The following is a 26340-nucleotide window of genomic DNA, read 5'->3' as shown; positions in this document are numbered from 1 at the left end:
GGCCTCCGCCGTGACCTGCCATTCGCTTGCTGTCATTTCCTGAGCACCTGGCCCTCATTCCCTTCACGTGTTGGGGTGTTGGAAGCGGGGTGCAGGGCCAGTGGGAATGGCCGCCAACAGCATCTGCTCAGAAGCCATGAGGCAGGTGGAAGCAGCGCTCAGTACACTGCAGTCTTTGCGGTTGGCTGCTCACTGTTTTAGAAATCCATGTGCACTGCAGGCATCCCTGTGCACATGCGCATTCCAACAAGGAGCCATGGTGGAGACCTGGGGTGTGCCAGGACCATTCTGGGTGTTGGGGGCCAAATACAGCAAAACGAGGTCAGGGCCCACTGGGCTGCGGAGGGCGCACTGGAGCTGCAGCAGGGGCGGGCGGTGGTGGTCGGGGTGGGGGAGCAGAGGATTCACCAGTAAATGGTGGCAGAGGACATTTCATGGACAGCACTAAGCGCGTGGGGAGATGTGAGAATCTGTGCCTAGGATCCCTGTGCCTCCCAGCTGTTCTGAGCAAAAGCACCCAGCGTGAATATCTCAGCATATTGCCGAGTTGTTGAAGGTGCAAGCTGGGAGTTCTTCTTAGTTCTGAGAGCCTTGGCACACTGCTACGTCTCTCTGTGCCCCACTGATAATCAAACGGTGGCGGCGTGTGGTTGGGGGAGAATGGCATGAAGCCATGCATGTGAAGGGACAGTTACCTTTCCCCAGGAAATGCTCAGTCAGTGCCACCTGCTCTCACAAGTGTCATCTGTCTTAGGTAGAGTTGGGGCATTGCTGTGTCAGTTCACATGGCACTGACGAGAAGGGGAAGCCTTTGGGTGTTGGTAAACATGGTTTTCACAGGGCCAGGGCCAGAGTACAAGGCCTGTGCAAATGGGTTAGGAAGAGGAATGGGGAAATGGGGTGACGTGGGGGGTGCTGGGGCATCAGAGGTCAGCCTTGTGGGCTTTGTGAGGCTTTGCTTGGAGAGAGACGGGCTTGGAGAGCTCTTACATCTCACTGTGTGTTCACTGAGCCATTCCATGGCAGCACAAGGGACAGTGGCATCCTAGCCAGCATTCCTGCTTCTGTCCCTTTTCTCTCAAGCAGCCATTCTCAGCCAGACATGTGTCTGACTCCCAGGGGAACTTAGGGTTGTCCTGAGCAGGGGGCTGCTCCTAGCATGGGGTTGGCATGGACCAGGGGCCAGCATGGGTCAGGGGTCATCTTCCTATTGTGACTAGAAAAAGTCCCGACAGTGTACCACCTGGCCCCAGATGCCACCACGGCTGGATTGAAGCAACTTCCTTGAAGACCTAGTACATGTTGGCCATAGGAGCTGGGACTAGGAATGGTGACTGTTTCTCGTTTCCTAGGACAAGACAAAATGTCCCTTTCCCTGGGCCACTGTGTGGGCTATCAGAAGTGTTAAAGAGGCCTCACCAGTCTCCATGGATCTGAAAGTTCTCTGATGAGGAAGGAAATCCAAGTCACGGTGCAGAAAGGGGAGCAGTTGGCCAAGAAAGCAAACAGCCTGAGTGGAGCGAGAAATTTCCAGAAGAGAAATGGAGGGGGTGAATGCCCACAAGTGAGAGCTGCACAGTGCCCTCTGGAGCAGAGATGGTGCCTGGGATGGAAGCTGAGGCAGCCTGGAGAGGGAGGCTGCGGGTCCTATGGGCTGGAAGGCAATGCAGGCCCGAGGCCTCCTGGGCCCCAGGGCGGCAGTTGGGCAAGAGGCTTAAGAGTAACAGTGCTGGGTCAGACTCCTAGGAACATCCTGAGCCAGCAGGACCAATGAGAGACCAAGGATTGTCCTGAGGGGGCCCAACTGCAAGGACAGGTGGTGAGGGCCTGAACAGAGGGTGTTATGAATGGAGGAGAGGAGGAAGGGAGGAGTTAGCAGTGTGGGGTGGGGGAGGAGTATAGGGAAACAGGATAAACAATGCGCCCACCAAAGGAGTCCCCTTCATGTCTGCCTCAGGGCCACCTATGTACTCTTAAGTCACAGCTCTAAGCAGAGGGTGAAGATCTTGCCTGATAAATGCCCCTCAATCCTTGGGTTTCCTGTCTCCCAGTGACCAGCTGGTGTTGGAGTAGCTGTAGACCAGGAAGGATACTGCTGTTTTAACCGATCAAAAGAAAATAACCTTGACAATATATAAAAACTGGACTCATCTCAGTGGGCCTCGCATCCTATCGCAGTTACTTGGGAGGCAGAGACAGGACAAACAATAACAATTCGAGGCTAGGCATACCTGAAGAGCTAAGGAAAACACAAAAAGCACTGTGGGAGTGGCTTAAGTGGTTCAGACTTGGCAGATCCTGGATCTGAGTTCAATCCAGAATACTGTTGAGAAAGAGAAATGCAGAGACAGAGAGATGAGGAGAGAGAGAGAAAGAGAGAGAGAGAAAGAGAGAAAGAGAGAGAGAGAGAGAGAGAGAGAGAGAGAGAGAGAAGGCAGGCAGGCAGGCAGGCAGACAGAGAAGGACCGGGCATCAGTAGCTCATGCCTATAATCCTAGGGTGAGATTTGAGGATCATGGTTTGAAGCTAGCTAGGGCAGAAAAGCCTGTGAAATTCATCTTCAATTAATCAGTAAAAAAATAGAACTGGAGGTGTGATTCAAGTGGTAGAGCACCAGCCTTAAGAAAAAAAAAAGCCAAGCAAGAGCATGAGGCCCTGGGCTCAAGCTCCAGTACCAGCACCTATTATTCATAGGAAAATTCTCACATGTGTCAAAAGGATGGCCACAGGACTGTACTCAACACAGTGATAGTAAAATGAATTGGAAGGCTGGGAATATGGCCTAGTAGAGTGTGCTTGCCTCGTATACATGAAGCCCTGGGTTTGATTCCCCAGCACCACATATATAGAAAACGGCCAGAAATGGTGTTGTGGCTCAAGTTGGCAGAGTGCTAGCCTTGAGCAAAAAGAAGCCAGGGACAGTGCTCAGGCCCTGAGTCCAAGCCCCAGGACTGGCAAAAAAAAAAAAAAAAAAAAAAAAAAAACCCAAACCGCCAAATGGAGTGTATTTGTTTTATTTTTTGCCAGTCCTGGGGCTTGAACTCAGGGCCTGAGCACTGTCCCTGGCTTCTTTTTGCTCAAGGCTAGCACTCTGCCAACTTGAGCCACAGCACCACTTCTGGCTTTTTCTATATATGTGGTGCTGAGGAATCGAACACAGGGCTTCATGTATATGAGGCAAGCACTTTACCATTAGGCCATATTCCTAGCCCCAAAATTGGAGTATATTTGTTCTGAAATTGAACACTATGGATATTTTTCAGTACTTTTTAAATGAGGGTTTCTTTTTTGGATTTACCAAAAAGTCATCATTTTTACTTGGTATGCAGGAAAAATTACATGTCATCTCTTTGACAATACTCAGGTATAGCCAAGGTTCATAGTGTGAAATTTGTCTTCATGTTTCCAGGCATTCAAAGAGGAAGCTATCTACCTACTTATCTATCTATCCTATCTATCTACACACACACATACACACATACACACACACACACACACACACACACACACACACACACACACTGCTAGTCCTGGGGCTTGAACTCAGGACCTAAGCACTGTCCCTGGCTTCCTTTTGGTCAAGGTTAGCACTCTACCACTTGAGCCACAGCGCCACTTCCGTCCTTTTCTGTTTATGTGGTGCTGAGGAATCGAATGGTAGACAAGTACTCTACCGCTAGGCCACACTCCTAGCCCCTGAAGCTATATATTTTAAAACAAATTGTGCTTGCATACTACTGTTTTCTAATCTGTCCTTTCATATCAAAGGTGTCATATGTTTTTCATACATTCTTTATGAGGTAATTTAAAAGGGTACATAGTATTCGTCCTATGGATTCATTCTATGGATTATGTCTTGTTTAACTGGCTTAACTTAGGCTGTTCAACTGTCTTCATATTATAAAAGAATTCCCACATACAGACTATAAAGAGAACAAATAACACAATTACCCATATACAATTAATGACTCCACAGATTCAATATATGTTTGATTTTTTGCTAGCTTGCCTTCAGATGTTTTTATATGAATATTAAATTTATCATATAGAAACAAAATACTTCAGAGCCAGAGAAATCAAAGTGACCTTCTCATTCTAATGTAGAGAGTAGAAAACTTTGAAATAGTTGCTGTCACTTCACATTATCATTAAAGGGATAATTTTATTTTTTGTGCCAGTGCTGGGGCTTGAACTCAGAGCTCTGGGTGCTATTCTGTAGCTTTTCCAAGCTTAAGGCTGGCACTCTAACACTTGAATCATAGCTCCACTTCTGGCTTTGGCTGGTTAATTAGAAATAAAGAGTCTCAGACTCAGCTGTCTTTGAACCACAATCCTCAGAACTCAGCCTCCTGAGCAGCCAAAATTCCAGGTGTGAGCCCCTAGCACCTGGCTGAAAGGGGTAACTTTAAGGCTGGCATAAAACTGTGACTTTAAAATCTTGTCATTAGGTATGGCTTACTTGGATCCTCAAGTTTGTAAATGAAAGCCTATCTTCTACTTCATCCTTCATGTCAAATTTAATCAACACTTCACTGATTCTTTGTACTGAGAAGGGATCTTTCATTCTCACCATCATTCTGAAGGCTCATAACAGTTCTAGCAATCTTCAGCTTCTTTTGTACTGTGCAGCTCTTCCTTTGTTACTTCTGAGTCCTTTCAGCAGGTCTACTTTGCAGCAGTGTCTCCAATACATTTTTTCTCATACATACCTGTCCTTGCTTCAATCTTATTTTTTCCCATTCTTCAGTTTTCTAAGACTTGTGGTATAAAAGTATCAGATTATACATTGCATAATCACGAATTCTCTCTGTGTAAAGGGCACCTAATCTGTTTTGATAGTAAGTATACCTGTGGGCTTGCATGATCATTCTCCTACAAGTTTCTTTTCTAAATTCAAACTGGAAAGTTTAATCCGTAATGTTACTCTTCGGGCTCTGGGGTTTGGGGTAGGGGGTCCTGATGACACATAATTAGCTGTGGCAGTTTCAATGGGAAAATGGTTCTCACACTTCCCTCCGCTGTCAAGTGCAGAGATATGTAAGAGCTTCATCAGTGCTTTTTTCTCTGTTTCTCCTCCCCCGCCCCCCCCCCCCCCGCACCACCTGTGGTGGGGCTTGAACTCACGGCCTGGGCACTGTCTCTGAGCTTTTAGCTCCAGGCTAGCGCTCTTCTACTTGAGCCACAGCTCGGCTTCCGGTTTTCGGGAGGTGAATTGCAGCTCAAGGCTCCCAGCCTCCCTCCCGGCTGCTTGGTCCATTGCTACTGGGGTCACACGCCGGCAGTTGGGGACCTTCCACGGCTCCCCATTTCCCTCCGGGCTGTTGGTACCCTTGCTTTGTAAACCACAGAGGGTTGGAGGGGCGCGGCCACGGGATCAACACGAGGCCCGACCTCGTCAACGGTCAACTTCTCCATCCAGGGAGGTAAGGCCTTGATTCTTGCTTGTCTGTCCCTTCTAGAAGCTTCTTGTGCTTGTAGGTGGCCCAGTTCCGAGCGGGGAAGGAGGCCCCGCCTCGGAGAAGCCGCCAGGGCTACGGCCGCCGCCATGGTGACTGCAGGCCCGAGAGGGCACGGCGCCGCCTTCAAATGTTTAAAAACGAATACTGGTCTACAGGTAGCATTGGAACGGTCTCTAGCCAGTGTAGTCCTATTCTTCCATCCTCTCAAGACTAAGAATTCTAAACTTATTGGGGATTATCTCTATCCTTTATCCTAGACTTCAACTTGAAAAGTATGCTCCATGAATAATATAGTGTTGTCTGGCTTGAAAACCTCCCTATAAATAGAATCACATATGCCGTCCCTTGTTCTCTTCGCGTTATGCCTGGGAACCAGACCTGATGGGTTTAGTCCCAATTGTGGCTGCACCAACATAGGAGGTTTCCATATCCTAGAACTTATGACACATTCGCTTATTGATGAGCACATATTGGTTCCAATACCAGAGCATCTGCGTTCCTGGAATGGGCAGTGTGGATGAATAACACTATAGGCCTCTACCAGAAGCACCCTAACAGGGCTTGTAAAGAAAACATGGCTGAGTGAAAGCCCAGAGCTTTCTCAGTCTCCTAGAACCCGCTACCCCCATTGCACTCCAGCGTAGAGCTGAGCCAATAGAGTGGCTTCCCTCCTCAGCACTGTATGTGGTGGGCGATGTCACTTCTCACATCTTCATCTAAGTGTCTAAGGTATCTTGGCCTTCAAGGTTTGTCTTTTGTGATTTATTCTTTTCCTTTCTGAAATCTTGCTCACATCTGATTGGCTCATGTGTGTGTGTGTCTGTGTGTGTTTGTGTGTGTTGGGAATGGAAGCCAGGGCCTTCTGTATACTAGACAAACGCTCTACCACCGAACTGTATCCTCAGGCCTCCAATATCTCTATGGGAATTCCTTGGCCTGTGCGAACATGATAACTTAAGGCACAACAGTAATCTCAGTTTTCAGGAACTAGTGGCAGGTGGATCCCTAGTTGGAAGCAAGACTGTTTCAATAATGTGTATATGGAAAAGTAATATGGCCCATTACTTTGCAAATTTCTAAGTATATTTCTTGGGCAGAAGGTCACTGTATGGGTTTCCCATCTCATGTGTGGCCACTTAAGCTAAATAAAGAGTAAAGCACTGACTGAAGAGAAAGAAGGTAAATTTATTATACCATATGTGTGTGCCATGGAGGTCAAAGTAAGCATGCCAGTCCACTTTTGGGGTGCTGACACTAGCTTTATGGTTAAACAGAGAAAGAATTAGGGCAAGGGGGAGAAACAGGTGTGCTTTATTAAGCAGTCATGGACGGCCTGGCTGGTGCTTAGTTCAGATGTGGTTCTACAAGGGGTCCCTGGGAAGTTGCCATGGCTGTCATCATTTGTGGGGAGTAACCTGGGTCCCATGAGATGATTAGTCCTACTTTAGGGCACAGCAACATTCTAGGCAATAGTCATTTCTGAGCGGGAATGATCTGTCCTGAAAGCTGTTCCTTTTCTTGGATAGTACAGTCCCTTGTCATAAATATAGGTGTGTGTGTGTGTGTGTGTGTGTGTGTGTGTGTGTTTGTGCCAGTCTTAGGACTTGAACCCTGTGCTTCCTTTGCTTAAGGCTAGTGTTCTATCACTTGAGTCACAGCTACACTTCTGATTCTTTTTTTTGGGGGGGGGTAGTTTATTGGAGATAAGAGTCTCACAGATTTTCCTGCTCGGGTTGGCTTTGAACTGTAACCCTCAGATGTCAGGCTCCTGCATAGTTAGGATTACAGGCAAGAGCAACCCAGTGCTCAAGTAGAAATGTAGTTTTGGTCAGGCTTGTTCTTCCTAGAAACCAAGGCAATCACAGGAGAAGGACTGAGAGAAGACAAGACAGATGGAAAATGGATGCAGGGAGCCCAGGCTCTTCTGCTTTTAGTTGACTCCTGGACCCACATGGGAAGTCAGTGCTTTTCTTTTCTTTTCTTTTTTCTTTTTTCTTTTTTTAGCAAACGCAGATTTAGAGTACCTGTTACAGAAGTATAGATGGGGACTGAGAATGTGGCTTAGTGGTTGAGTGCTTGCCTAGCTTGCATGAAGCCCCTGGTTCGATTCCTCAGCACCACATACACAGAAAAAGCCGGAAGTTGCACTGTAGTTCCAGTGATAGAGCTCTAGCCTTGAGCATAGAGAGGCATAGAGAGGCTCAGGGACAGAGCCTAGGGCCTGAGTTCAAGGACCAGGACCAACCAAAAAAAGTATAGGTGGGAATATGGTTCCCCACAGAACCCCAAATTCCCACATTTGGTCCTGTTTCAATGTGTGTGTACCTGTCACCTGATTTCCTGGATGCCAGAGCTTTGACTATGAATGTCTGTGATGGGTAGAGTCAAGAAAAAAGGGGATGATGGAAGACAAACTTGGCCCAGAATTTGCTGTGCCAGTGTAAATCTAAGTACAGCTAAACATTGGGATAGCACAGCATGTACTAGATTTCTAGAAGTAGCCATGCAGAATGTGATGTTCCCTCAGAGAACACAACCCTCCAATTCTGTACAAGATGTCCCTTTAGTAACAGCTTGCAGGAGGCTGAGGTAGGAGGATCTTGGCCCAAGGCAATCCCAATAAAAAAAAAAACCCACACATTACTATCTGAAAGATAGCAAAAGCATAAAGGGCTGACCATGTAAGTCAAGGGAACACTTGTTTAGCCACACCCTAAGTTCAAACTCCAGTACTGGAAAAAAATGTGAAAGCCTTGGACCTAATGGATGCCTTGGGAACACTGCTCCTGCTCCATCGAGCAGAAATCTGCTTACAAGACAGATAAGGAAATTGGGTCACTGCCAAACTACTCATGCTTTCTGTGAAGTGCAACTCCTGGCTCACCTGTGGTAGCCTTTTTTATTTTGATATTTTGCTTTACTTCAGCAGGTTGATGTGCACTAGAATTTGCTTCTCCTAATAAATGGAAACTTAGCAGCCATGGAGCCATTCACAGGCACCTGGTGCTGGGCTGGATGGTGATCTGGAGTAGCGGGCACCCCAGCTTCTTGGTAGCTCGAACAAAGAATTGAGTAAATCACACAAGAGTAGCGAGAGACGCACAGATTTAGTGAAGTGAAAGTAAAGGAGGAAGGAAGGTGGTTCACAACCTGGGTGGAGGCCTGAGCAAGACAGCTCCAAGACCCTGCGCCCTGGTGTCCTGATAAGTCAAGTCTGGTTGGGCCGAGGAGAGAGTCCGAACATTCCTTTCACAAGAGAGTTCTTTTGTAATGGATACTTTTGATTGACAGGTGGGAGTTATTTAACAGTTTTATAAAGGGTACATGTCCATTCCCACAATACACTTTGTTATAATGATAGTGTGGAGATGTAGGACATAAACATGAGGCCTTAATTAAAGACCTCGCCCGAAAGTTCACTTAAGGACAGACAGCCAAGTGCACTTGTGCCATCAAGTGGCCTTTCATTTTGCCAAGCAACATGTTTCTTATTGGGATGTGGTGTTCATTTGTCTGACTTGTGGGGCATTTTATTATCCCTTGATGGTCATGAGGGTGAAGTTAGGGTAGCCTTAGGGTGTTTCTCAGTCAGGGGTAGATTTGGGGGACCACTCTTACAAGTTGCTATGGCAACCACATGCTTGGTTCTATCTGTCTTTCTCAGGCCTATTAAACAGCCACTCTGTCATATAAACAGAATTAAATGAACTAAAGAGCTCTTGTTGTGTTGAGTAAAATCTCAGTTTCCTGGTCACCCAAAGGCATGCTGATTAAAAAGGAAGTGTATTAAGCAAAGAATTCTGATTTTTCCCATTTTTATTAGCATGTACTAGTTGTACAAAGGGATTTTTTGCTGTGAGAGTTCCATATATGCATACCAAGTACTGCAGTCAAACCATCTCTCAACTTCTTGTTTTTGTTGTTGTCAGTCATAGGGCTTGAACTCAAGGCCTGGACACTATCCTTAAACTCTTTTGCTCAATGCTAGCACTCTGCCACTTTAAGCCACAGCTCCACTTCTGATTTTCTGGTGGTTAATTGGACATAAGAGTCTCATGGACTTTCCAGCCTGAGCTGGCTTCAAGTAGTGATCCTCAGATCTCAGTCTCCTGAGTAACTAGGATTATAGGCATGCACCACTTGGCACCCAGCAGAACTTGTTTAAAAGAGTATCTCTCTGCTGTGCTCTCGCAGCACAGTGGATGCTAGACTCCAGTCTCTGATCCCCAGCTTTCTGTCTGAACTTTGCCTATTGTGTTGATGCCTGCATCCCCTCAAGGCCCTAGAGTGTCCCAGCACAACCTGGGTTCCAAGCTGACTTATAAGGCTTGGGACCATTGGCAGATGTCAGAGTGAAACAGGGTGGAGCCTGAGGAGTAAGGTAATTCCTAGGAGTTGTGATGCTTTATTAGGGTTCTGGTGTGGGGAGGTGCTGGAAAGTGGGTTTGAAGTCCCCGAGCAAGAGTAGTGAGTCAGAAATATCTCTGCCACACTCAGAGCAGTGCTTTGCCCTGAAATAACAGCTTAGGCCTTTGTTCAGAGTGTGGTTTTCCCTTTGCTACTCAGGCCTCCAATGTTTCTTTTGGAGAATGAATATCCAATACCTCTTAGACCTTGTATGTCTTCATACACACTTGAATTGGCCGGCAGGTTTAGGGCTCTGGCCAGACAGTTTCTTGTTTCTGCACCTAATCTTGATTGGGCCAAAGGCTCCATGGCCAGTGGTTTTACCCACTCACTGCACTCGGGTCAGGTGTGAAGGCTTTGTTGTTGTTAGTTGTGGGACTTGAAATTAGGACCTAGGCACTGTCACTCAGCTTTTGGGATCAAGGCTAGTGCTTTACCACTTTGGGCCACAGTTCCACCTCCAGGTTGCTGTGGTTAATTAGAGATAAGAGTCTCACAGACTTTCCAGCCTGGGCTGGCTTCAAATCTTTATCCTCTTGAATAGCTAGAATTACAGGTGCAAGCCACTGGCACCCAGCCTTTTTGTTTCTTTTAGGGAGTTAAATGGATATTTTTCTATTTTCTCTAGCTACTATCTAGCCTTATATAGGTTCATTTCCTTAGTTAATTGATTTGGCAACTTCCTGAAAACCATGTACCTGAAGTTTTATTTTGGGTCTGTGGAGACACAGGAAAGTCAATTCTACCAGCAACCTATCATTTTTCTTCTCCCCATTTGTGATTTCTAATCCTTCTACTCAAGTTGAAGTGCTGTGACATTTCTGTGTCACCAGGAAGGTTAATAATGGCTCAGAGCAAAAGGCCAGCCAACCCTCCTTGGGATATACTGCCCTGTGTTGTCCTGACTTTTCTTTTGGTCCCATGACTCCAGGGCTCCTTCCTGGCTTACAATGCAAGGGTTCTGTTCTCTCGGAAACAGCACATGCTGCATGGTCGTGCTGCTCCACCTCAACACCTTCCTATACTTACACTTACATTGGCACAGAAATTTCTAGAACAAATTCCTCTCTCATCTTTCCCTTTTGTCTTTTTCCACATCCAACTTAGAGAGTCAAAGCTGTATACTCATTAAGCAGTTTAAATTTTCTGGCTTGATATGAATCCAGGAAACAGGTCACAAGTACATAACAATAAAGGCCAAACATAAAAATGCGGATGTTTAGGTGATTTATATTTCAATCTGCTTCTGCTATAAAGCACTGATTCCTCCCCTGAGCCCATATGTTAACTAAACACAGATGAAAAGCTTGGCATCCCTGCCTTCAGTTTGTATGTGTTTCCTCTTCTCTGAGTACATCTTTCCCAGTCATCTTATGTTCTAGGAAGGGTAGGCCTTATCAATAACCCTGATCAATAACAAGCCTGGTAGTACAGGCTTGCTTCATAAATCTCTCCTTGAATTATTGGGCACATACAGGCCACATGCTTCTTGTAGAGAATGGAGCAGGGCTGAGGATATAGTTCGGTGTTGAACTGTCTAGTACATGCAAGGCCTCAGGTTCATCTTGAGCATTGCCAAAAAGAATAAACCAAGCTGGGCACCAGTGGCTCACACCTATAATCCTAGCTACCCAGGAGGCTGAGTGCCCAGAGTTGATGCCCCCCACCCCATCCTTAAAAAGAAATCAAGATTTTTTTTTTGCTGGTCCTGGGGTTTGAACTCTGGGCCGGGGCACTGTCCCTGAGCTTCTTTTTCTTAAGGCAAGTGCTCTACCACTTGAGTCACAGCATCATTTCTGGCTATTTTGAGTAGTTTGTTGTAGATAAGAGTCTCACAAAGTTTCCTGCCCAGGCTAGCTTCAAACTGTGATCAGCAGGTCTCAACCTCCCGAGTAGCTAGGATTATGGGCATAAGCCACTGGTGCCCAGCTTAAAAAAAAATGAAGATTTTTTTTTAAAAGGCAAAACAACCAACAAAAGGACAAGAGTGACTAGAGGAGAAATCACAAAGGGCAATCCTATTTTACACAACTAAAGATTATGTTATAAAAAGACATAAGGCTAGCTCATAAAGATACTATAGATGCTTAACCTAAAGATACTGAAAACCACTTCTCATGCTACACAGCCGTGGTGAATGCATGAGGAAGCAGGGTGCTCACAGCTGGCTTACTTGTAAGTTAGAGGAGTTGAGGAGTGCACTCCAGTGCTGTCTAGGACACTTAGGCAGTCCATGTTTTTAAATCAGCCATACTTCCCTGGGTGCTTCTTGTCTGCAGCACCTCCTAGCATTGTTCTACCACACCTGTCCATCCAGGGAAACAGTATTCATCAATAGGGGAGTATGCTAATGAGTTATATTATATTGATAAATAGTATCTTTGTATCTTTGAACAGTCAAAATACCTAGGACTATAGCAATATTGGAATCATAATGTTAAGTGCAAATGATACACCCATGTGATTATATTTAGGGATAGAATATTAAAATGTACAGCAAGATTTTATAATTTATGGAACTTTTGTTTCCCATACTGGGGCTTGGACTCAGGGCCTGGGCTTTGTCTCTGAGCCTCTCTGTGCTCAAGGCTACCCCTCTATCACTTGAGCCACAGCGCCACTTCTGGCTTTTTCTGAGTAATATATTGAAGATAAGAATCTTATGGACTTTCCTGTCCTTATCTGGCTTCGAACCACAATCCTCAGATTTCAACCTCCTGAGTAGCTAGGATTACAGACATGAGCTACCTGCACCCGACGGAGCATATTTTTATAGCTATAATCTGAGATCAAGACTATTTCAGAAAAGGAACAATATTATTGGGATAAAAATGTTAGACATAGAAGGATAAGACTTAATTGGATAGAAAAACCTTCTGGAGACTCTATCAGCTTTTATTTCTTTCTGTCTATATTTTGTTAGTGGATATTAATTGTTCAATGTGGGGATTTCATTATGATATTTCCATACAAGCCTGTTATATAGTTGGAATATATTTACCCCCATATTATGTTATGCTTTCTTATTAAAATCTAATTTTAAAAAATATCTGAAGTGAATATGTCAAAATTTAACATGAGCCAAAAGGTCAGTGATTAACCGTGAATTTTTTGGTCATTTTTCTGTTTACGGCTTGTATAAAGCAAATATTTTAAAACAGAAGGTAGATCAAGCAGCCTAATAATCCACTTTTAATCAGCTATACAAGATACAATGAATTCACAAGATAAACATTGTGTACTCTCTAAAAGATCATCATAACACAGAATTTAGAAAAAGATACTCAACACATTCAATATGAAAGAATAGATGAGAAAAGTACACTATGTGCAGCAAACCCTGTTTTGAAACTGTGTAGCTTTCCCTTTGCACCACATATTTATAAACATGAAGATAAATTTCAGTCTCACCTACATGTGAGTACTGCCACAATAAATGACTTGTGTTTTCTTCCCAGTCATCAAGTTTACAACAAATAGTCATGTTTAAAGAAAAAAAAAGAAAGGAACAAAAGAATTTGTGTAAGTAAAATTAAAAAAATAAATTCATATCATTTAATTTCCGATCAAATACTGACTTTATTTTTTGTTACAATATTTGATGTGTTTATGCTACCATCCAGTGGACAAATGGAAGAATACATAATAGTGCACATTTTGCTAGTAATTTTATTTTATATGGTCCAGCTGCCACCGTGTGGACATATACAAGAATGCATTATATATGAAGAATAGCAGAAACTATTTTTGCTAGTACTATAGTTGATGTATCGTTGCTGCCCTCCTGTGGAGAAATGGAAGACTATGATATGGTGAAAAATACAGATATGATTTTATCTGTTAACTATTGTTAAAACTTCATACATACACATACAAAAATTTTAGAATTCATAGAAGTTGTAGGGAGTACAAATACACTGGATATAATGGCAAATACTTATAATCCAGCACTTGATCTTCAAAAACAAGAGGTTTGTGTGTTCAAGGTGAGGCAGTGCTACATGATTGTATTTTGAATTAAAAATAAAATAAAATGAAGGAAGAAAGAAAAAAGGAAGGAAAAGAAAAGCAAGGAAAGGAAGAAAAGGATGGAGGGAGGAAGGAAGAGAAGAAAGAATGGGAAAGGGAAGGAAAGAAGGAAGGAGGAAGTAAGAAGGAAGGAAGATAGTGGGAAGGAGTGATTGGAGGGCGAGACAAAGAGAGTGGGATTGTCAGAGGAAGGGACTGGTACCGGGACTAGTTAACTCTGTATGACTCCATTTTTATACCCCAATTCTTCCTCTATTTAAAAGTAAAATTTATGTCAGTGTTCTAAAGGTAAACTGAAATGCTTGATCTCACTTTCTACGACACACACATACACACACACACACACACACTGTATAATAAATTTCCTTTCTCTGCCCTTCACCATGATTTCCTCTATTTGATGTTTGTGCTTGACAATCTAGACCACATATGTGGAACTCCTGGTATAGGGCCTTTGACCAAGTAATAGAGTTATAATTGTGCAAAGCAAATGGGTCTCATTATAGCACTTGCATGCATATATGTCAGTTGTTTTTTGTTTTAGCACTGTATTTGTGGCCATTATACTGCCTCCTTGTGGACAAATGGAAGAGTGATTTATATATATAGTAATTTAAGGGGTTTTGCTTGTACTGAATTAGATGTGTTTATATTGCCATCAAGTAGGCTAATGCAAGATTGCTTCATGACTATAGAATAGGTAAAAAATGTTATTTACTTTTTGAAAGTCTTTATTATTGAACAATATATTCTTTTTGGTCTGCTTTGTGCTCAAGTCTAGCACTCTACCACTTGAGCCACAGTTCCACTTCTGTCTTCTTTGGTGGCTAACTGATAAGTCTCCATAGATTTTCTTTGTTTCCCAGGCTGGTTTCAAAATGCAATTCTCTCAGATCCTGAGATCTGAGTATCTAGGATTACAGGAGTGAGCCACTGGCAATCAGCTGGAACAATGTATTCTTTAAAAATTTAACGTGAGTCCAGTTTTCAGTGATTAATTTGATGATTTTATACTTTTGCTTTTCACATTTTGTGAGAAACGTTTATTATTTAAAGCAAGTTAAACAGCTACTTTAAATCACTTAAACCAGATATAATGGATCCATAGGGTGAATACCACATACTTTAAAAACCATCAACACATTTTATAAGAAAGGGCAGATGGAAGCTGGACAGGGCAGTGGTTCACACCTACAGTCCTAGCTACTTAGGAGGCTGATATCTAAGGATCATGGTTTGAAGGTAGCCCAGGTAGAAAAGTCCATGAGAATCTTATCTTTAATTAACCACCAGAAAGGGAGAAGTGGAACTATGGCTCAAGTGGTAGGGTGCTACCCTTGAGCAAAAAAGCCAAGGGACAACACACAGACACTGAGGTCAAGCCTCAGGACCCACACTATATAAATAAATGACTAAATGGGGAATTAGTGTCAACATTCAATTCCTAACCAAATCATCTGCAATAATTTTTGCTACAGTGTTTTTATGTGTTTGCTGCCTTCCTGTGGCCACAGAGAAGAACACAAGAACACATAATGAATGCCCAGAACTGGAATGATTTCCGCTAGTGCTATATTTGACGTGGTTATGCTGCCACACTCTGGACCAGGGAACTAATGCTCAGAGAATCGTTTATAATTGAAAATATTTTCGGTTGTGTTGTTATTTGGTATGGTTCTGCTGCTACCATGTGGTCAAGTGGAAGAATGATTTATGAATGTATAGTAGTTCAAAGTGTTTTTGCTTAGTACTGTGTTGATGTGGTTATGCTGCCTTGATGTGGTAAAAAATCTAAGAATGCCATGTGCAGAGCAACTGTATTTTTAGTTTTGTTTTTGACATGTTCATGCTCTCCTCCCCATTTAAGAATGTGGAGAGATAAAATCTAGGTATGTTCTATCAATATTAGGAAATATTTTACCTATAACTTTTATTATAAAAATTAATAATTTCTCACACAGTAATGTAAAGAACTATAAAAGTTGAAGAAAGTACAAAAAACTGGGTATGTTGCCAAATACTTATTATCCTAACACTTGGGTATCTGAAACCAGAGTTCTCTGCTCTGAGACTTCATAGTGAGATGCTGGCTCAAAAAAAAAGTGAGACGTAAGGAGGGAAAAAAGGGAAGGCGAAGGATGGACTGAAACAATTTTTAGAACCTAATTTCTTCTTTAAATAAGGACTTGGCTATATTTTCACTTCTATTTCTTTCTTGACATCCTGAAGCTTCCATCATAATTCCTGTCTGTGTTCCTGGAATCATTTATTAAATTCTGTATTCATGCTAAAAACCAAAAACACAAAACCTAATCTCCTGGGCAGTGGTGGCTCACACCTGTCAGCCTAACTACTCAGGAGGTTGAGATCTGAGGGTCCAGGTTCAGAGCCAGCCTTGGCAGGAAAGTCCGTGAGACTCTTATCTTTGCTTACTGATAATATACCTTTTTTGTTTATGCAAGTAGCTGGTAGTTTTTCTTTACTCAGATACTTTAGTTGCTTTAAGTTCATATTTTTTACTATCAGAATTTTATTTTGTTGGTTATGGGGCTTGAACTCAGGGCTTCAGCACTGTCCCTGAGCTTTTGTGCTCAAGGCTAGTGCTCTACCACCTTGAGCCTCAGCTCCACTTCTGGCTTTCTGGTGGTTAATTGGAGATAAGAGTCTCACAGACTTTCCTACCCAGGCTGGCTTCAAATAGCGATCCTCAGATTTCAGCCTCTAGAGTAGCTAGGATGACATTGGTGGTGTAAGCCACCAGTGCCCAGACAGAAAATAATTTTATAGAGAAAAAATAACAGAAGTACATAAATATTGTCGCAACATAGTAATTTTTAAATTTTATTAAAAAAATTTTTTTTTGCCAGTTCTGGGGCTTGATCTCTTGGCCTGGGTACTGTCCCTGAGCTTCTTTTTGCTCAAGGCTAGCACTCTGCCACCTGGGCCACAGAGCCACTCCAGGTTTTTCTGAGTAGTTTATTAGAGATAAGAGTCTCATGGGAAGCTTACCAAGCATGCGCAGAAGCTGCCAGGCCGGACCATTGAGCAGGAGCGCCCCCCCCACCCACCCGCGAGGTACGCGTTCACGCATGCGCACGCACGGCTTTGCGCGCGCACGGGGCCTCTTGTGGCACGCGCCCCTGCCCCGCCCCACCCCTCGTCTTCCCCCCTCCTGTGCACCCGCCCGCCACCTACCACCACCACCACTACTGCCGGAGCTCCGTATTGTGGCATCGAGGAGAATGGAGACCAAACCCGTGATAACCTGTCTCAAAACCCTCATCATCATCTACTCCTTCGTCTTCTAGATCACTGGGGTGATCCTGTTGGCGTCTGGGGGAAACTTACCCTGGGCACCTCTATCTCCCTAATTGCAGAGAACTCCACAAACGCTCCCTATGTGCTCATCGGAACTGGCACCACTAGAGTTGTTTTTGGCCTGTTTGGAGGCTTTGCTACATGCCGTGGTAGCCCATGGATGCTGAAATTGTATGCCATGTTCCTGTCCCTGGTGTTCCTGGCTGAGCTTGTAGCTGGCATTTCAGGGTTTGTGTTTCGTCATGAGATCAAGGACACCTTCCTGAGGACTTACACAGATGCCATGCAGAACTACAGTGGCAATGATGAGAGGAGCCGGGCAGTGGACCATGTGCAGCGCAGCCTGAGCTGCTACACCAACTGGGGCACCAGCCCCTATTTCCTGGAGCATACCCAGCTGCTGCATGGATGAAACTGATTGCAATCCCCAGGATCTACACAATCTGACTGTGGCTGCCACCAAAGTTAACCAGAAGGGATGTTATGATCTGGTGACTACTTTCATGGAGACGAACATGGGGATCATCGCTGGAGTGGCGTTTGGGATCGCATTCTCCCAGTTGATTGGCATGCTGCTGGCCTGCTGTCTGTCCTGGTTCATCAGGGCCAATCAGTATGAGATGGTGTAAAGAGAAGTCTTTCAACGATGGAGTAAGAGATCTGTTCTGTAAAGGAACTGCAACAATCTCTGAAAGACTTCCAAAGAATGTTAGAGCACAGTACATAATACACTTACCCAACTCCCACAACTCCCTACCCTCAACCCCACTCCCTGCGTGCAACTGATACTCCTACCCAGTCTCTGCTCCACCTTTCAGCCTGAAACTATGTGTAGTATCTACCTTGTGAAGCCCTGTTGTGCCACAGTGTGTAGCTAGTCTTAGTGGACCTCTACCCCAAGACCCTGTGCGTGCCAGCTCCTCCACGTGTACTTGGTCCAACTGCAGTTTATCATAGGTGACTGGTTTTCATCACTGGCCCTTTGGGGCTCTGCATGTAGTATGGGAGGCTCCTGTTTGCCCCTCACCATGGTCTGTAAATGCCATGCACCTTAACATAGATAATCAGATGATAGTTAACTGTTCCTTTGGCTTAATCTCATTTGGTTTGGTTTTCCCTTTACTAAGGCTCTTTCCTAACTTCTTTAGGCTGCCTAGGACATGTAAGGAGGAACATCAGTAGTTGTTCATGAGGAGAAAAAAAGCTTGTGTTATGCATGATGGAGATTGTTGAGCATTAGGTGGCCTCCGTACTCATTATTATTCCATGCCTGGGTATGTAGAGACAATTAGTGCACCTCCTCCCCTGAGTTGAAACATATATAGTCCTGTTACAAAGCTGTCCTGTTGCTTCCAGTGAAGGCAATAATATCACTTTGGATTTTCCCTTAATTAATTGCTATTGTGTTATTTTACTTCTTTCTGTATTGTTTTCTTGCATTGACATTCTAGACTTTGAGGACCTCATGAGATCAATTTAAAAAGGAGAGTGATGGGCGGAACAGAAGTGAAAATATTTTTTAAAGATCTTAAAAAATTGCCTCTGTCTAGCATGCCAACAAGAATGCATTGATATTGTGATACTTGTGATATATGTATTAATAAATAGAGCAATTACAAAAAAAGAGTCTCATGGACTTTCCTGCCTGGGCTGGCTTTGGACTGTGATCCTCAGATCTCAGCCTCCTGAGTAGCTAGGATTATAGGCAAGAGCCACCCGTGCCCAGCTCACAGTGAATATTTAATGCTGTTCCACCACATCTGTATTCAGACAGCAGCAGTTATAGTATGGTTAGAATTCAGGTACTTGAGCTTGCTACAAAGCCTTTACCACTTGTAACACTCTCCTAGTCATGTGGCCCAGCCCTTCCTGGTGGTCATCTAGCACCATCACTGAAGTCACTGTGGAAACGAAGAACTTACCCTGTGGCTAGCATCACATTTGGCCTCCAGAGCCTGCCCTCTTGCAGTGTGTGATTGTTCTGATGTGGCTATGTGGCCTCTGACCCTCAGCTCATCTTAGCAGATGATATCTACAACCATGGGAAAGTGAACTCCTGGGCAGGACCTGAAAGCTCTGAAACCCGGCTTCATGAATAGTACCCAAGTGCATATTTGCAGCAGGGGTTCTAAAATAGCTGAGACTTGTGGTTTTTTAAGAATTTTGGGTTTTAGAGGCTGAAATATTTATTTTGTCTCCTTATTTCAGTACGTTTTAGACCATGATGAGGTTGAGAATCACTGGTTTAGCTGCTGGAGGAAGTGAAGCTGGATCTCTACCATGGGCTGACGCTGCTGCCTGCAGGATCCTGGGTGAGCAGTGAGTGGAGGAACTGGGGGACATTTCAAGCAAGGCCCACTCGCGTCCATCCAGTTCTTGGGGCTTTGCATACTTCCGCTTCCTCCGCAGGTGCATGTCATCAGATTTTTGGTTCTGGACACCGTCCGGGGTGCTTGTCTGATCTGCACCAGGGTGCCTCCTCGCACTCACTCCTCCGTTTGGCTAGCAGTGGAATCCTAGTGATACAGAAGGCTAAGATCTGAGCATAGAGGTTCAAAGCCAGCCCAGCAGAAAAGCTCATGAGGCTTTTATTTCTAATTAAGCAGCAAAAAGCCAGAAGTGGAGCTGTGGCTCAAGTGATAGAGCACTAGCCTTGAGTGAAAAATCCAAGCAAGAGCCTAGGGACCTAAGTTCAAGCCCCTGTACCAGCATACACACAAACCAAAAAAAATCATTTCTTCATGTCCAGTATCCAGGGCATAACCTGAGGTGAGCCACAAATGCCCCTCTCCCCCTGAGGCCTTGCAGGATGCAGATTTCATGGTCTCTCTCTTCCTCTCTTTCTTTCTTCCTTCCTTCTTCTTTCTTTCTTTCTTTCCTTCCTGCCTTCCTTCCTTATTTCCTCTTTCCTGTCCCCCCCTCCCTTCTTTCCTCCTTCTCTCCCTTCCTCCCTCCCTCCCTCCCTCCCTCCCTCCCTCCCTCCCTCCCTCCCTCCCTCCCTCCCTTCCTTCCTTTCTTTCTTTCTTCCTTTCTTCCTTTCTTCCTTTCTTCTTTTTGCCAGTTGTGAGGCTTGATCTCAGGGTCTGGGCACTGTCCTTCAGCTCTTTTGCTCAAGGCTAATGCTCTACCACTTTGAGACATAGCCACTCTGTTTTTTCTTTTTCTTTCTTTTTTTTTTTTTTTTGGTGGCTCATTGGGGATAAGAGTCTCATGGACTTTCCTGCCTGGACTGGCTTTGAACTGTGATCCTCTGAGTAACTAGGATTACAGGGGTGAGCCACTGGTGCCTGGCCTTCATGGCTTTTCTCTTGAACTGGCCTTCCTCACTAGCTGTAGCTTCCCTCAGCAGGGATTTCACGTTTCTGTCATCTGTAACTTCCGGGGTCCCTCACAGCCCCTCCAGGAGCTGCCAGCAGGGTCTCTAAGGCTGCCACACACTGCCTGGCCTCCCATACTCTTCTCTTTTTTGTTCAATTATTTATAAAAATTCAACAAAGCTAAAACTGCACCAAGGAAGGCCTAGGCAACATCACCATCCAGCAGTGGCTCTTATGAATGCAGAACTTCACAACTAGGGACTAGCCAGGTTATTAGCCTAAATGAGAAATTAAATTACAGTTTAAAGGAGAAAAAAGGGAAGGAAAGGCTGTGTGGGCATATTGAATTTACTTTACGAATCATGGTATAAATTAGACTGTGTAGAATACAAAAGCTCATGCTGGAGCAAAACCCCCCTGAGTACAAAGGCTGAAGTCTGAATTGTGGAATTCTGAGAGAAAGGCGAATTCTCTACAGAGGAAACTTGGCAAAGTGTCTTACTTGACTATAATTTGCATTTATTCACAACACGTTTATGTAACTTCTTGCCATACAAAGCGGGCTCTCAGCTTCCAGTTAAGCATACTAATAGGAGGAAGGCTGCAGCCCACCCTGTGTGATCTGGGCACATCTGTCCACATCTGTCGATGGCTCTGTTGCTGAAGTACAGATTAAGTTCTATCCTGCCTGAAGGAAACCAGGAAAACGGGCAATCTCAAAACAATAAAGACACTGGTGTGCATTCAAACCTTGCATAAATAACCTTCAAACAATGTGTACAAAAATAGTTATGCATGATGGAGCAAAATCCAACAGATTGGGCCAGGCAGATATGGTGTGGGGTCCACTCTATGTTGACACCAGGAACACGGCGTCCAGAACAGACACACACCAAGGAAAACCTCTAGGCTTGTAAGAATTTCTCCAAAGCCCAGCCTCCTCTCCAGCAGAAATGTCTCTCATAAAGGCCACCTTGGAATCGGTACAGCAGTGCAGACACAGTGCGGAAAGACCAGGGGACTGGTCTTTCCCCTGCAAGCCATGCAAAATGGGATCGTCCTGTAGATCCAAGTTCCAAAGGGAAGGAGCAGCCTTCTTTCTCTTGTAGTCTTTCTTTCCCCTGCCTGCTGCCAGAGGACGCCCCTCCTCCAGTATTTATACCCTTGTCCTTGGACTAACTTAGATTTTGCAGGAGTTTTTCTTCCACTTGCCTCAGTTGGACACTTGCAGACATTTCTGCTATGAGCGGCTCCTAGCCTTTCTGGGTGACTTGCTTGGGGCACCTCAGGTCGGTATGCCAGCTGCTTCCCCAGCATTTGAAGAAGGATGGGCACTGCTCAGTGACCTGATGGAGGTCTGAGAGGCTGATGTCAGGCAGGAAGTGCAGGGTGGTGGTGTCAAGGGCAGAGAGCAGTTGCGGCATGGTTGCGGTAGCTGAGCTGCAGCCTGGGGAGCAGGGGCGGGCGCGTGGCCGATGTGGAGCCCCAAGGAGACCTGCGCGGTGTCCAGGCCAGTCAGAGGCAGTTCTGTGATGCTGTACGGCCTGCTCCGATTGGCCGTCTGACCCAGCCGGTTTCTGTGGGTTGCCCGGGCAAACGGTGGGCTCGGCTGCTTCTTGGAGTACTGGGTCCAGCTGAGGTGGAGGGTGATACGTTGTCATGGCAGGACAGCACAGAGCAGCAGGGACATGATGGACTCGGAGTGGTCCGGGTCAATATGGTTCCACAAGTGTGTGTCCCAGCACAGCGGTTCCAGGGCCTGCAGACCCACGCACAGATACACAGGTCTTGGTGGCTGCGGCAGCTGGAGTCGGTCATTCAGCCCTCCCTGTGCATGACATGGCCGCCCCATCATCCGCAGGCCCAAGCTGGGCCAGATCACATGGTGACCCACCTCAGAGCACTGGGGTGGAGACACAGAGGGCAGGGGCATGATGGCCTGGGGCAGGCTGCACAGGCCGGGCCCCAGCCCGTGCCCCTGAGCTCCCTGCTGGAGTGGTGCAGGCACGCACAGAGGCCTGGAGGCCCTGGGGCTCCCTCTTCTCACGTGTGCTCTCACTTGATGGCTAGTGGTTTTAGTGGGGCAGGCTGCTCTCACTTGTGAATCTCATTGTGGAGCTCCTTATTGGGAGGCTGCCATTTCTGGTGCATTTCTCCTGGGTCTTTGGGGGCGCCTTGGGCAGATCATCCTCCCATTCCTGCTTGAAAGGCCAGAGAAGCTTGCTGGCTAGTGCCAGCGGTGCTTTGAGTTCCTCCAACACCATTGCTTCTCTTCATGGCCAGGTTTTAGCTGCTGGAGGAAGTGAGCCTGGAAGGCCACTGGGGGCTGCAACTGCTGCCTACAGGGTCCTCGGGGAGCAGCGAGTGGAGGAAGTGGGGGCATTTGAGGCAAGGCCCACTGGTGTCCATCCAGCTCTTGGGGCTTCGCATACTTCCTCTTCCTCCGCAGGTGCACAACATCAGATTTTTGGCTCTGGACACTACCTGGGGGCGTCTTCCTGGGGTGCTCATCTGATCTGTGCTGGGGTGCCTCCTTGCATTCACTCCTCCGCTGGGCAGGGTCCTGCCTTTCCTTGTGGCCCCAGTTCATCTGCTCTGTGAGCAGAGAGTGGGTAATGCTGAAACCCAGGGCCATGCTTTTGTTTCCTGGTCTGGCCAGCGTGGTTACATGTCGGACACTCCCAGCCGCTGGGAAGCTGGCTATGGAGCACAGCCTCTGACTCCTTAATCTTCAGGCCTCCAGGGTGGAGGCTCTCCTTGCAGATGGAGCACTCCATGATCATGAAGTTCAACTTGCCCTCTTCCACTGCACGCTCCTGCCCCGCCTCACCACACGCAGGGTGTGGGGCAGTACTGGCTCCACGCACTGCTGCACGATGAAGCTCTGCTTCATCCAGCCAGGGACTGCGGACTCATCCATGTCCTTACAGAAGCGCCGTTCTCCGCCTCCGTTCGCAGGCAGGCCTCACCCTTGCAGCCCCTGCCATGCTGCGATACTGAGGCTTGAAATCAGGGCCTACGGCAGACCTTTTGTATCACATTTTATATATATAGCTTCCGTCCTCATACCAAGATATTTGAGCAGCTGTGGCAATCCTAAAGTGCTGTCTTCCACCTCCAGAAACATCGTTCCATCTCTAAAAACTAACCAGCCAAAAGCTAGGCTGGAGGTGGGACTTGGGTGGTAGAGTACCAGCCAAACAAGCCAGCTAAGCAATTGCAAGTCTTGAGGTTAGGCCCCAGTTCTGCCATAAGATACAAAGGAGTCTCCAAAGAAAAGTCCAGGACAGAGGGACTCTGCCAAATTCTACTAAGTTTTTAAAGAAGGCCTAACAGCAACATTCTTCAAAAATCCATCAACTAGAAAGGAAAGGGAGGTTGCCAAACCCATTCTATGAAGCAAACTGAAGATACAACAACAACAGAAAGAAAATGCCAGACCAATTTCTCTGACGAACAGACACCAAAAATTTCAGTACAATACTTGCAAACTGAATTCAACAAGGTATTCAAAAGGGCATGCTGCATTATCTAGTTATTTCCAGGGTACATGGTAGTTCAACATATGTAATTCAGTAAGCATAATGCTTACTGAATCAAGGAACCAAATCACATGCTCATTTAAATGGATGCAGAAATAAATCTTTGACAAATTTCAACATCATTTCATGATAAAGGCTCTCAAGAAACTAGGAATAGGACACACCACAAATTAATAAACACTATATATGTATATATGTACACACACCTACATACCTATATATGCAAATATATATGTCATATAACCTGAGCAATGTACCCAAAGTGAGTACATAAGCATGTTGCTGAGCTCTTGATGGCACAGGCTGGGAGTTGACAGAGCCCAGTTCAAATTCTACCACTGCCACTTACTTTGTATGGGATCCTTGGCAAACTGCTAAATCTCTCTGAGTGTCAGTGCCCTCACTGGCAATCAGATGGTATCTTGTAGCTGAGGTAGAATGGTATGTAACTGTGTGTGTGAAGGGACAATGACGGCTCTGGTGCAACTGCTAGTAAATGCCCCTTGCTCTCATTATGTGCCGCCTGTCCCATGTGGAGTGGGGCTCACTAAGGGACAGAGAAGGGGGCACCGAGTACTGAGAGAGGCTGTGCTGTGTCAGAGAACAGGAGAATGTCTAGAGGGGGATAACTTGAGGCTTTGAAGAAATGGTTTCAGTGTGGTGTTGGGTGAGTGTAGACGCCTATGAGAACTGAGGAATAATGTGGGGTACAGAGAAGTGGGTGGGGCAGGGGAGGAAAGCTAGACATCACAGGGCTGCTTTGGGGACCTCATTTGGCTTTGCTTGCAGGCAGAAACATGCATGATTGATACACTTCTTACTTTGTACTAAGACTAAAAGACTGCATCACTTAGATCAGGAGGAGAAAAATGTAAGGATTGAGAGATGAAGAAGATAAATGGAGCTCCTGCCACCCAGGGTATCAGCAGAGCGCTATAACTGGGGCAAGTTGCACAGGGATCAATAAGGTGTTGCTAGGAGAAAACTAACGTGACTCCCAAGATAATTAGACATCTCCCAGACTGTATCAATCCCCACAGCCAATCAAAAGCCCCACATAGTCTGTATGAGCACATCTCGTGACACTTAGCCCTTCTGACTGGGTGCTGGTTTTGATGTATGTCTCTGGGGTCCAATCAGGCCATTGCTCACCTGCCAGTCTTTTAAGGATGCCGTGTGCAACTTCTATAAACAGTGGTAAGCAATGTAGACTGTATAGGAGGGGGCCTTTGCCTTAACTGCCTGGCCGGGCTTTCTTCTCTTTCTTCACTGCTATTCTCTGATCTGAGCCTTTCAAAAGCAGTACAGACAGTGGACAGAGGCATCCTTGACAGCAGCCCTTCCTCTCCCTCCCTTTGTCTCAAGCAGCAGAGCTCAGCCAGGCATATATCTGGCTCTGCAGGGATTTTAGGGCTGTCCTGAGCAAGGGCTACTCTGGCATTGGGTTGGCAGAGAGCAGGGGAGCTGTTTGGTTTTCTACCATGACCAGGACAGCACTTACAACAAGGCTGCACCTGCTATGAAATGTTCTCAGTGCTGAAGGTAAACAACTGGTAAAACAACAGCCCTTATAAGAAAGGTAATGAAGAGTAAAAAGGCAGGAAAAGGAATATTTCAGAGAATACAGTTGCTTCTGGATAGCCACGGAAGATTGGTTTCAGCACCTGTATTGATACCTAGGCCTGAGGATGCTCAAGTCCCTTATATAAAGTGAAATAATTTGATTTAACTTATACACACACTCCCATGTATTTTAAAAATCATCTCTAGATTGTTTATAATATGTAATATATTATAAAAGCTATGAAAGCTGTTATCTACTATAGTGCTTAAGAAATAAAGACAAAAAGATCTTTACATGTTAACAAAATAATAGTCCTTGAAGACCCACTATGAGCTGCCCTTGAGCGCTTCTGTTTGGCTGAGAGGACAGAATTTACAGACAGAACTGAACTCTTCCCTATGGCCACTAGGTTGGGACGCAGGGACTGTTAAAGGGTCCAGTCAGCCTCAGTGGATCAGCAATGACTCTGGGGATGAGAGACATTGAGACTACATTGCAGAAAGGGCACTGTTTGGCCAGGGAAGGCTGAGGGAGCCTGGGTGGCAGGTAATATTGACAGGAAAGAGCAGGTGTGCAAGTCCAGATGTTGTCTGATGGCAGAGATGGTGACTGGGATGTGAACCTAACCTAGGCTGTAGGAGAAAGCTGCAAGGTCTGCCAGCTCAACAGCACTATCAGTGGGGAGACTGGAGGTTTTAGTGGGC

The 26340-nt window shown here is 45.5% G+C and overlaps 2 pseudogenes; one reads left to right on the top strand and one right to left on the bottom strand.

The window, feature by feature from the left end:
• Positions 1 to 17128: 17128 nt before the first annotated feature.
• LOC125343783 lies at positions 17129 to 17991 on the top strand (annotated as a pseudogene).
• A 4614-nt stretch (positions 17992 to 22605) lies between these two features.
• On the bottom strand, positions 22606 to 23657 carry LOC125343238 (annotated as a pseudogene).
• Positions 23658 to 26340: the final 2683 nt, after the last annotated feature.

This window comes from Perognathus longimembris, chromosome 28 (genome assembly GCF_023159225.1).
Source record: "Perognathus longimembris pacificus isolate PPM17 chromosome 28, ASM2315922v1, whole genome shotgun sequence".
Classification (NCBI taxonomy): domain Eukaryota; kingdom Metazoa; phylum Chordata; class Mammalia; order Rodentia; family Heteromyidae; genus Perognathus; species Perognathus longimembris.
The sequence above is the reverse complement of the archived record's forward strand: the minus strand, read 5'-3'. Positions and strand labels throughout refer to the sequence as shown.